This window comes from Podarcis filfolensis (assembly GCF_964270895.1).
Source record: "Podarcis filfolensis genome assembly, chromosome: 1".
Classification (NCBI taxonomy): domain Eukaryota; kingdom Metazoa; phylum Chordata; class Lepidosauria; order Squamata; family Lacertidae; genus Podarcis; species Podarcis filfolensis.
Window position 1 is genome coordinate 34,340,350 of NC_139604.1, and position 12,893 is coordinate 34,353,242.

At 45.4% G+C, this 12,893-nt stretch overlaps 1 long non-coding RNA gene across 1 annotated transcript in view; it reads right to left on the reverse strand.

Moving 5' to 3' along the window:
• Positions 1-12,575, reverse strand: part of LOC310746267 — a 24,872-nt gene extending 12,297 nt beyond the window's left edge. The window contains exon 1 of the long non-coding RNA XR_014540552.1: positions 12,457-12,575. This is a non-coding gene — a long non-coding RNA (uncharacterized lncRNA). The remainder of the gene's footprint in view (positions 1-12,456) is intronic.
• Positions 12,576-12,893: the final 318 nt, after the last annotated feature.

Here is a 12,893-nt window from a genome sequence, read left to right on the forward strand (position 1 = left end):
GTTTCAGGTTAAGAACGGACCTACTGGAACGGATTAAGTACATAACCAGAGGTACCATTGTAGAGTGATTCTAGCAGTTAATTTTTATCAGGAGGTAGCATAAACATTTTCTTATTATTGGCACATTAGTATCATTCTTAGAAATATTATGACTGGTGTGGAAAATGTGTGCATTAACAGTGAAGAAAACATAAAACCAAAGAACAGCTGGTCCTCTCTTTTCCTTTTTTTATTTTACTAATGGCTTATCTGCAGCAGCAGTCGCTGCAACTATTTGCATCATAAATATAAAAAGTTGGATAGAAAAGTTTAGAAACCTATCTTATTAGCGTAAAACTTTTTAATGCTGAAGATAGCTTTTGCCCAGGGATAATCTTTAGTGGGGGCTGGTGGTGGGTGGGAAAAGAATCACCCTCCCCACTCTCTTAGGTACAAAACTTCTCATTCACCCTTGCATGTTTACACAGGAATAATTCTCCCCTCTTCCTTTCTCCTCCCCTGGTTCTGCAACCTACACTTCGTCTGTTTCTCACAAGCACCCTAGTACCCTGGTTGAGCCCCTGCTTGAACTGCACTTCTTTGCCTAATTTTTCAGTGCCAGCTGACAGCCATTCTCTTCCTCCAGGCTTTTGAATAGGTCTTCTGAATATATTGGGGGTAAGATGGCAGATGGGTCTGCTGATATGTTTTTCACTCCATTTTATTGTTATGTTCTTTTTTCTACTGTTGTGTGTCCCCCCCCCCCCGCCCCCCAGAATCGCTCGTGACGAGGGATTGGGACACAAATCCCATTAAATAAAGTTGTTAACGTTTTGTCTTTATGCTGCGTTCAGTCAGGCTGCAGAACCAAATGATCAAGTCTATTCTTAAATTTCAACCCCATTGCAAATGATTAAAATTTCACTCCTCCAGTTTCATAAACTAAAGCTGAGAAATGCTCAACTGTACAGTGGTACCTCAGGTTACATACGCTTCAGGTTACATACGCTTCAGGTTACAGACTCCGCTAACCCAGAAATAGTGCTTCAGGTTAAGAACTTTGCTTCAGGATGAGAACAGAAATCGTGGTCCGGCGGCACGGCAGCAGCAGGAGGCCCCATTAGCTAAAGTGGTGCTTCAGGTTAAGAACAGTTTCAGGTTAAGAACAGACCTCCGGAACGAATTAAGTACTTAACCAGAGGTACCACTGTACTGATTAAGGTTGTTGTCTTTGTCCTTCTTCTAACATAGCCAGACCAGGATGTCAGAACATCGCAAAATATTACTGTTGACCTGAGAGTTCAGATGCCTTTATATAGCATGAATATTTTTTCCAAATCATTATGTATACCTTTGTGGAAAGCAAACAAAAAGTGTGTTGGGGGAAGAGACTCAGGGATTGCTAGAGCTTAGAAGAGAAAATTCTTTGCTAGTAGTGGGAGCTGCTTGTGACAGACAACTACCCTCATATTTCTTACTTATTGCTTAATTTCAGCAATGTCCATTCAGTCATTGCTTCCTACTGATGGAATATGCTGCCCTCAGATGTCTCTCTTGGGGGCTGTTGTGTTGTTTTACTGCTTTCTCATTCCTGTGTTTATCTACCAGCACAACTTGGGACTCTCAATGATTATGTCATTAAAATGACTATATTTCCTTTCTTCAGAGAACCAGAACGCTTGCACACATCTGGAATTCTGAGATCCACACAAGCAGGGGCTAAACAATGGCAAGGAATGTCCATGAAACATGAACAGGAGGGATATAAATATATATATACCTCACACAGGGCGGGGGTGAGGATAAAAGCACCTTGAGCAAACCATGAGCAAAAATTTGTCGATAGTGCATAAATTTACAACAAATGTAAAGCAGAAGCTCCATTACACTCAGGTTAGCCTTTTAGTATCATACTTCCCAAGGGACATTGAATGAAGATAGTGAATAAAGTGCTTTTTAATAATTAAAGGCAACATTCTGTAAAATGATGTAGTCAGTTGGATAAACAGTGGAAAGATGATTCTAGGAAACTTTACATCCCTTGTAGAACAGAGAGGAAAAAAACATACATGATATGACCACCAAGGGGTTTAGTTGTTATACATCAGGAAAGTGTACTGATGGGCAGGTTAGAACAAAACAGAAGTGTGATGCTTTGTCTGTCTGTTTAATATGGAAAACAATGAATTATATGTTTTGGTGTTGGCACAGTTGAATGTTTTGGTAATCATATCCTTGGAGGCCCACCACAATCTCCCCTGGTCCTCTCCCATGTGTTGCTGGCCTAGAAAATACAAGCATATGCTGAATTTCAGATGCTGCAGTACATGCTAAAGATGTGTATATGCTCATGTAATAGCTACTGGTACATGTGGAGTTCTGCACAGAACACAGTTCAGCCCATGTCTAGAGTCATCATTGCATCTGTTTGCAGTAACATGTTAAGGCCAACTTCATACCCTTAGGGGAACAAATCTTAGATGTTTTAAGAGTTGACCTAAAAGTATAAAAACACAAATGCAAAAAGTGTATTCCTTAGTCCAGATATGCTTACCAGGGAGCTCGGCTACCCGAACGTCGCTGTTGTGTTGATCAACCCTATTGTGGAAAACCCAGATTTGCGTTTGTGTTGTTTTTCAAATAGTCCCAAAGCCAGCCTTTTTAGAGGTGCAAATGAATGCGTTTGTAGATAAAGTTCCCCTGTATAAACAGCTGGCACACATCAGAATATTCTATATTTTCTGTGTTGCATATAAACCAGTTAACAAACCTAACACTTATGTGTGGAGTCTGTAGCCTGACTTTGTAGTCAAGGTCCAATGGACAACGCAATCTCATTATATTGTGGATATTTACTGATAACAGATAAAATCAGGTGACTTGTTCATCCATTACATTTCTAAGCTGCCTTTCAGCTAAAAAACCAGACGCCCCAAAGGAAAACTCAGTAGCCTTGAGGCAGGGGGAAAGTGGGTTTGTGGTAGCTTTGAAAACGACATTGTGAGCTGTGTCACAAGATGAATGCAGATAAGCAACTTGTGGGAAATGTGGGGAAGGCGTCCTACTTGATGATGCCTCTATCACAAATTAAAATGTGTGGCAGGAAAAAACAACAACATTTGCATTACGACAAGGCTGTATATTGTCTCCCTGCTTATTTAACTTATATGCAGAATTCACCATGCAAAAGGCTGGGCTGGATGAATCCCAAGCTGGAATTAAGATTGCCGGAAGAAATATCAACAACCTCAGATATGCAGATGACACAACCTTGATGGCAGAAAGTGAGGAGGAATTAAAGAACCTTTTAATGAGGGTGAAAGAGGAGAGCGCAAATATGGTCTGAAGCTCAACATCAAAAAAACGAAGATCATGGCCACTGGTCCCATCACCTCCTGGCAAATAGAAAGGGAAGAAATGGAGGCAGTGAGAGATTTTACTTTCTTGGGCTCCATAATCACTGCAGATGGTGACAGCAGTCACGGAATTAAAAGACGCCTGCTTCTTGGGAGAAAAGCAATGACAAACCTAGACAGCATCTTAAAAGCAGAAGCATCACCGTGCCAACAAAGGTCCGTATAGTTAAAGCTATGGTTTTCCCAGTAGTAATGTATGGAAGTGAGAGTTGGACCATAAAGAAGGCTGATCACCAAAGAATTGATGCTTTTGAATTATGGTGCTGGAAGTGACTCTTGAGAGTCCCATGGACTGCAAGAAGATCAAACCTATCCATTCTGAAGGAAATCAGCCCTGAGTGCTCACTGGAAGGACAGATCCTGAAGCTGAGGCTCCAATACTTTGGCCACCTCATGAGAAGAGAAGACTCCCTGGAAAAGACCCTGATGTTGGGAAAGATTGAGGGCACATGGAGAAGGGGACGACAGAGGACGAGATGGTTGGACAGTGTTCTTGAAGCTACGAACATGAGTTTGACCAAACTGTGGGAGGCAGTGGAAGACAGGAGTGCCTGGCGTGCTCTGGTCCATGGGGGTCACGAAGAGTTGGACACGACTAAACGACTAAACAACAATGGAAACACCATATAGTAGAAAATCTTAACACAGAGTAAGTGAGCTGTGTCTGTACAATATTCATCCACACAACTGGCTTCACTATGATTGCACTGTAAGCGGTTCCCACACTTCTGTTTGCATGTTTGAGTCAGACCACACACACAAACACACAATTTACAATGGATCAGAAGAATTTACAATTGGCTTGGAATTTTTTTAGAAGAAACAATGCCTTGGAGAGCGATATTCCATTTTTAAAGCAAGGGCCCCTAAACTGTGGCCCTCCAGATGCTGCTGAACCAATACCCCCCCAATCCTTGGCTATTGACCATACCAGTTGGTCCAACAACACCTGGCGGTTAGGCAACCCTGTGTTACAGGAAAACCAATCTGAATTCACCCTATCCTTGCCTGCTCTAGCAAGAGGACCGTCTACATCCTATCTACCATAGATCCAATATGGTGCAAAGTAAAGGAGTCCTGACAGTTAAGTCCAGTCGTGAACGACTTTGGGGTTGCGGCACTCATCTTGCTTTATTGGCCGAGGGAGCCGGCGTACAGCTTCCGGGTCATGTGGCCAGCATGTCTAAGCCGCTTCTGGTGAACCAGAGCAGTGCACGGAAACGCTATTTACCTTCCCACCAGAGCGGTACCTATTTATCTACTTGCACTTTGACGTGCTTTCGAAATGCTAGGTTGACAGGAGCAGGGACTGAGCAATGGGAGCTCACCCTGTCATGGGGATTCGAACCACCGACCTTCTAATCGGCAAGTCCTAGGCTCTGTGGTTTAACCCACAGCGCCACCCGTGTCCCCCTATCTACCATAGTGACCAGCTATTGTGAATTATGTTTGCAAAGTTCTCTGGACAACGGAAGGAGCCTAATAAACAACATGTTTTAAGAAATGAAATTTAGGGTTTCTCCTCCTCCATTTTTTTTCCATGCAAAATTGCAGTGAACCACAGACATGGACCTTTGGAAAGCCACAAGCTGATTATTGGCTCCCATTTCAACATTCCCTACTCCAGGAGTCAACCTGGCTCAAGTCGCATTATTCCTTAATGATCCGTGACTTGATGTATCATCATCTTTAGCTCTCAGTCTGTGGGAGAATTCTGAAAACACGCAATGAAAATATGAGTTTCATTTATATAAAAATGGCCTGAGCACTTTTAGGAAAAGAACAGGCAAATCTGTAGCATGAGGGAAAGCTGTTGATTACATGGGATAACACTGGCTCGAGATACACAGGCCACATCTACACCATATATTTAACGATTTCCCCCCCAAAGGATCCTGGGAACTGTAGTCTGTTTAGGGTGCCCAGAATTGTCGCTTGTTAAGGGTAAACTACACTTCCTAGGATTCTTTGGGGGAAGCCATGTGCTTTAAATGTATGGTGTGAATGTGACCACAAGTACAAATTGTGACCTCACATACTGAAAGGAGTTACTTCACAGACTTTTGATTCCCCCCCTATGATCAATAGATTCTGGCTATTTAGGTTCATCTATTCTTTTTGTCAGCCTCTTACTCTCTGTTGCCATTGATATGATACTGCCTTATACCTAGTCCATTGTCCCATATCCCCAGTGCTCTCTGCTTTTGACTGGAAATCACTTTCAACAATCTCAGGATGAGTTCTTTCCTACTGCTGATATCAGAGATCCTTTCTACTAGAGATGCTAGGGATTCAACCAGAGCTATGGCCTCTCCCAATAATTTCAATAACTAAATAGCCATCCATAGATGGAAAGGCAGTGTGTACATTTACTTAATAAAATAAAACATCGCAGGCATTCCACTTTCTTCTGGACCCTACTTGAAAAGAAACCCTTAGAAAGTGTTTACAGTTTTGCAGAATTTGAAACAAATAGTGGACTGGGCCTGTGCAGAAGGGACAACCAACTATACTTGCCCCAAGTCATGGAGGGCTAAGCTGGCTGGAGGCCCCCACTAGGGACAGGCTGCTTATTTTGTTTGAGTTTATAACTTCATTCTAACAAGGCTATTGACCCGGGCCTCAGACCAGCTCCACATGGGCCTGTAGAGGGCAAAGACTTTTATCCTGGGATTTTTTTTCCTCCCGGGTAGTACCTCAGGAGCAGAACATCTGCTCTGCATGCAGAAGGCAGAAGGTCCCTGACATCTTCAGCTAGGGCTGTGAAAGACTCCCTGTTTGAAGCCCTTTAGAGTCCCTGCCAGTCACAGTAGACAATACTGAGCTAGATGGTCCAATGCATAGCTGTCAAGCGTCCCTTATTTGGCGGGACAATCCCTTATCCCAGCGCCATGTCCCGCTGCTGTCCCTTATTGATGATGTCCCTTAAATTTCCTGGGTTTCAAAGGAAGCAGCTCCTCTCCCTCCCTCCCTGCCGGCCAGGGAGGAGGGAGGCTCCAACTGGGTTGCTTGGCTGCGTTGCTCACCCAATAAGGAGTCTAAGAACGACTGGGGGGTGGAGCTTGCATGCCTTGTGCCGATCAAATCGGCCACGTTGCCTGGGGACTCGCCTTTGCTCAGCGCTTCCCAGTGGAGAGGTGACAGTGGTTTTCCTTGCTGCATCCCCTTTGCCGGGTTGCTGCGCTGTGGGAACCACCGCTTGAGGCTTCATTTGGCTGCTAGCTGGGCTTTCTGCCTTTGGCTCGGAGGGGATCAGAAGTCGAACATACCTGTGCTGGGAAAATCCCTTATTTTGGCTGCTGATCCCTTATTTTCGAGGCTGCTAGTCTCTTATTTTCAAATCTGTAAGTTGACAGCTATGGTCCAATGGTCTGACTTGGTATAAGGCGGCTTCCTCCGTTTCTATTATTATTCTCCCCTGAAATGTCTGGTGAACGTGTGAGCCGCCACAGGGTGGCAGTGCAGAACTTCAAGGGCTGGGGGCTGACTGGATGGGGACTGCGGGTTTTGTACGTGCCTTTTCCAACCAAACTTCATAAATTCAGGAGTTTATTGAAGTTCTGGTTTCTTAGGCCTCATTTCTGTGCTCGTTTCTCTAGGGAAATTTTACATCTTGATCATCTCAGCTGGCTGTAAAAGAGTCCCCAAGCACCAGGCACTAAGTCTGTGCCAAACCTAGATTCTCATGTAAGTGAATTTGAGGGGAAGTTGGGAGTTAGAGCGTGCAGATGTTTTAACCTTATGCTACCCACCAGCTCCTTGTGCTTCGTAGCAGACCCTCCATTTTTTCAGAGACAGTCCCGGATTTACAGAAGCCATCCCTGTTTCTGATTTGATCCCAGAATGTCCCACTTTTCCTTAGGATGTCCCTATTTTCATTGGAGAAATGTTGGGTGGTATGATAGGACGTCCCTATTTGCATCAGAGAAATGCTGGAGGGTATGGACTTATGCGATCCCCCGAGCCAAGGAGATAAGTAACTATACAACCTTTAGAAGACATCTGAAGGCAGCCTGGTATAGGGAAGCTTTTTAATATTTAATATTTCCACTGCTTTTTCCATCTCATTGCCATACACCCGGGTTTCCCCTGACATTTTGCCAGGGATTTGGCAAAATCCCCCCCCACACCATTTTTTACACCTGAAAACAAGGACATGTCAGGAATTTCCCTGCCGTATGGCAAGCCTACCTAGAAGGGAATGTGGCTAAAAAAGGTCCCCCAACCCTGTTCTGTATTCCTGCAAACCTAAACTCATTGTCAAGATTTGCATGCCAAAACTTCACAGTTGCTCACGCAAAGAGCTGCTGACTCCTGCTTAAAAAACAAAACCCTTTTAATTCCTTTGTATGTACACTGGTACCTCTGGTTGCGAATGGGATCCATTCTGGAGGCCCGTTCACAACCTGAAAAGAACGCAACCCGTGTCTATGCGCGCGGGGGTCGCGATTTGCCACTTCTGCGCATGCGCGTGACGTCGTTTTGTGCGTCTGCGCATGCGCAAGAGGTGAAACCCGGAAGTAACCCTTTCCGGTGCTTCTGGGTCGCCGCAGGATGCAACCTGAAAACGCGCAACCTGTAGCAAACGGAACATGAGGTATGACTGTATCCACCAAACCCTGAAAGAGGAAGAGATATTGATAGGTTCAAGAGCAACTCTGAGACTCCACAAATCGGAGCTCCCTGAACCACATTAAAAACATTAACATAAGCTTTGGCTGCCTTTTGCAAAGAGGTGAAGGTGAGGTCAAGGCTCCCTGGCACCTGCCGCCATAGCAGTATGTGCAGACTAAGCACCTAAGTAATTCCTATTGATCACCGGAGCTGCAGAATGAGACACCACAGGAGCTTAATCAATTTTATGTCACTGATTCATTACACATTGATATTTTACCGGTGAGTTCTCATCCTTGCAATATCAATAGTAATAGAATACCAAAGCCCCTTGCTGCGCTAGCTCTTTTGTGTATATTTGCATGGATTTTCAGTCTAGGTCCATATCCGCTGTGGAAAGTGGAACCAACACCACTTTTCAGCAGTGAATGAAGGTGTTATCAAACCACTCTTTTCAGCTGCAATTATGGATTTCTATAGGCAACAATCTCCTAAGCACCGGCCGTAGAGCAGGAGCAATGTTTACTTTCCTCTTCAGCGGCAAACTGAACAGACTCTGCATCCATCATCTGAAGGAGCTTCTTTGTGTGCCTCCTCCACATGAGGTCTGGAGGGTCGCAACCTGAGAACGGGCCTTTTTGGTAGTGGCTCCCCATTTGTAGAATGCTCTCCCCAGGGAGGTTCATCTGGCGTTTTCATTATATATTTTTAGGCTCCAGGCGAAAACGTTCCTCTTCTACCAGGCCTTTGGCTGATTTAATATTCTACAGCCTTTTTAATGTGTCTGTGGGAAGGGGGGGTGTTATTGTTTTTTTCCTGTTTGGTTCTACTTATTTTCATGATTTTATTCTGTATTTTACCCTGTTAACTGCCCTGAGATCTTATGATGAAGGGCAGTATATAAATCTAACAAATAAACAATAATGGAGCTGAGGCAGTTTGCCTCAGATGACCCTATCCCTGCCTTATGAGTTTTCCCCTTATCAATAAAAAGACAGTAAAATACTATTTTCTTAATTATCGTAACTATTGTTGCTTCCTTTTAGGGCCAGACTACAAGGTGTGGGAGTTCTCGAATACAGTCATACCTCGGGTTACAGCCACTTCAGGTTGCATTTTTTCGGGTTGCGGACTGCCGAAACCTGGAAGTACCGGAATGGGTTACTTCCGTGTTCCTGTGGTTGCGCATGTGCAGAAGCGCTAAATCATGCTTTGTGCATGCGCAGAAGCGCCAAATCGCAAACTGTGTGTGCACAGATGTGGGTTGTGAATGCTGCGGGTTGCTAACGTGCATTCTGCATGGATCACGTCTGCAACCCGAGCGTCCACTGTATTGTTTTTGTATTTCTTGTATTTTCTTACATTTATATTCCATCCTTTTTTCCATCACAGAGCTGAAGGCAGCATAAAGTGAGTTTCCAGGCATACTCCCATTCAGGCACCTACCCTTCTTCTTTTTTGGCAATCACTCGTAGCTGAGTAAGATTGTCTTCCATGAACACAGTCCTAACAGTGAGTCCATAAGTGACTGTGGAGGCCAATTCTGGATCCACACGTCCTTCCACAGTGGGGACATAGGTTTCCGGACAGGAGTTGATCATGGTGAAGGTTTGCCAAGCGTGCCTTCCTCTTAGCAAGTTTCTCCCTTTCGTCCTGACCAGCCTAACGTCAGCAAGGCGGTGGCTTCATGTGCCTTCAGACCATACTTTGGGATCTTACTTTCTCAAAAGTGGCTGTGGAAAGAGGGTTTCAACTGGGGATGTGGTGCTTTGGGGAATTAAACCACTCCCTCTTTCTCTTTACCACAAATATAACCCGCCCACCTGCAAGCTGGATGCCATTAGCTGCACTGAAGGATGAAGCACTGGCTAGTAGCTGCATTGGGGAAGACCACAGGCATTCTTCTTTTTGGCCAGTAGCAACCTGGGGGTGATTTAAATTAGGGAAATGGTGTGGGAAGAATGGGTTAATTCACCCATCCACCACTGCATGCCCTGATCAGATTTGCTACTTTGTTCGTTCAAACAATTTATAGGCTGCCTTTTAGGGCAACTGCCCTCAGAAGACGGCTTCCACACAAAATTAAAATACAGTTCTACATTAATGAACAATGAATACTTTACAAAAAATTGTGAAAGTGCTAAGGTAAAGCGAAATGTGTCAGGAGATATGATCTTCCAAGTTACTTGTGCGGAGTTTGCTCCTTAATCTTATCCATTTTCCGCCCACCCTCTGAGCCTCTTTTCCTTTCCTCCCATTTTTAAAAATCTTTGTTGTGGGCCTTGGAGTAAGGATGGGCACTTTACTCATGTACAGCTCCGAGTGTGTTTTAGGTATGTGTAATATTTTTTTAAAGGTGTTTATATACTGCTGAATTACCAATGAATAAAATCAATTATAATTAAATGTAGCTTCCCCCCCCCCAAAACCCACACCCTTAAAACCCCTAATTAAAAAAAGCTCTTCGTTCAACAGGGAGGAGGCCTGTCTAATCTATCCAGGAGGGAGTTCCACAATTAGGCCCACAATACTGAATGCACAGTTCATGATGGGTACAAACTATGCTTCTATGATTCTATTTTCTTCACCATAGTATTTTCACCACACCATACAATTCACAGTGAACCGAAAGTGTTTTTACACAGAACCATTATCTATCAGATGTACTGACTATCCCGCAGGGTTGTATATGTGTAGTAAGTAGCTCTTTTACTGCTGTGTCATCTGAATCCTTTTGGATGCTAATCTGGTTCGTCTCTTTAGATGCTGACTCAGCATTCCTCATTGCCTGCTGTGAAGATCCTCCCATCTTGCAGGAGGTATATCTCAGCAGTGGGTAAGAAAAGGAGGATTACATATTTGGAGATTAATCCCAGGAAGCTTATCGCAGCAAAATTCACTTTGCAATGCACAGGTTTGGGTCATCAGAGTCAACATTGTTGTGCCGTGTTTCTCACATATATATGAGACTATGGATGTATAACCACAGAATGAAATTTTGGGTCTTTAACTGTGTAAGAGCTCTTTGGAACAGATGGAGATTTCCTGCCCACTCCTTGCTTACTGTGACCCTTATAGTATGTAGCTAAGTAACAGAGTGAAAAATCGGAGGAAAGGGGGCATGCACCCACAGCGTTCAAAATAATTTATGTCACACAGAGAAATCTAAGTAGACCTTCTCGGCGTGCATCAAAATGAATCCATTATCCCAGTCAATCCTGAGTAATGACTACTAATTTGGGAAGCAGGTGCAGCTATGCCCTGAGTTTTGATTCACTCTCCCGTCCAAATCGAAGTTCTTGAAGACATTTCTGAAAAGAATAGCATAGCATTTCACCTGCCTTATGAAACACTGAGAAAACTCTTGTGCCCACTTCTCTCACTTTGATATTAACAGGGTATTTCTGTTGGCAAGACTAGGAGATTGGAGATCCCCTCTTGTGTCTCCTCTTCCCTTAAATCATGGTGTAAAGCAGGCATAGGCAAACTCGGCTGTGATGGCCTGGGAATCGGATTCAGAGGCTGAACCTGAGGAATCCCAGCCTGTACAGGAGTCCCTGCCTCCAGGACCAGCTGAGCCGGGGCTGGGGCTTGAACATGAAGGGCCCTCCCCTGTGCCGGATCCTCAGGAGCAGACACCAGCTGAATCTGCTCTGGCTCCAGAGGTGATCGAGGACCCACTGCCTGCAGGTGCTCCACTCTCAGCCCTGTCAGGGGAAGGTGAGGTTGCCTCTGAGTCCAGTAACCCTCCGGCCTCTCCTGAGCTGCAGAGGCGCAGGGCACAGAGGTGGAGGGAACTAAGTTCCTGCAGGAGGAGTGCTCGCCTCCAGGCCAGGAGAGGCGAGCCACCTGTGGACCGGGGCCGTCCTGTGCCTCGGGGCAGATAAAAGCCAGCCAGCCCAGTCCCAGGTTGTGGGAGCAACATTGTTGGCAACCTGTTCCTGCCGGCAACCTATCCTGCTCTTCTGCCAGAGTTCCTGACCACACCCGATTCCTTGCCTTGGACCCCGCTTCAGCCTTGACAGACAGCTTCCATACCACACCCTTGACCTTAGACTGGACTCAGACCACGCTGCATGGTAACCCCCCGGGACCAGCACATCGACTCTCCAGATGTTTTGGGACTACAACTCCCATGATCCCTAGCTAACAGGACCAGTAATCAGGGATGATGGGAACTGTAGTCCCAAAACATCTGGAGGGCTGAGTTAGCCTGTGCCTGGTGTAAGGCAAGCTCTGCTGACTTTTAGCAGGGAAATGGCAAGGCTGCCATCTTCTGCGGGCCCCTGTTCCTATGTCACATCCACACCACACATTTAAAGCATTCTTCTACCACGTCAACATATGTTCCAACTTTTTTCCATCCCAAATCTGGGAAACCTCTCCCACCATGTTGCCCCTGCTGTCCCTCGCCCTCCCAGGCTGCATCGGCCCACCACTCCCTTACGTTGGTCGGCTCTCCTCTGCTGCCACCACTGCGAGGCTCAGGCTTCCTTCGCCAGGCCCGCCACGGCCACCGGCAAACTTCAGGAAGTTGGCAGTGCGTTTCCGAAAGTTGGTGTCATGCTTCCTGAAGTACTCCAGGAGCTACGGTGGACCTCAGAGGAGGTCTCGCCATGGTGACGGAGGAAGCGGGACACTCAGGATTGACACCAGAAGCTGGGTGTCCATCTGGGATGTCCCACTCAAAGCAGGATGATTGGCAGTTATGCTCCGATAGTCATGGCTTCCACCAAAGCATGCTGGGAACGGTAGTTCGTTAGGGGTGCTGAGAGTTGTTGGAGACCACTGACAGAGCTGCAGTTTCTGGCACTCTTAAACTACATTCCCTGGGCTTCTTTGAAAGGGTGGGGGAACAGTGACTTGAAGTTGCAGAAGAGTGCT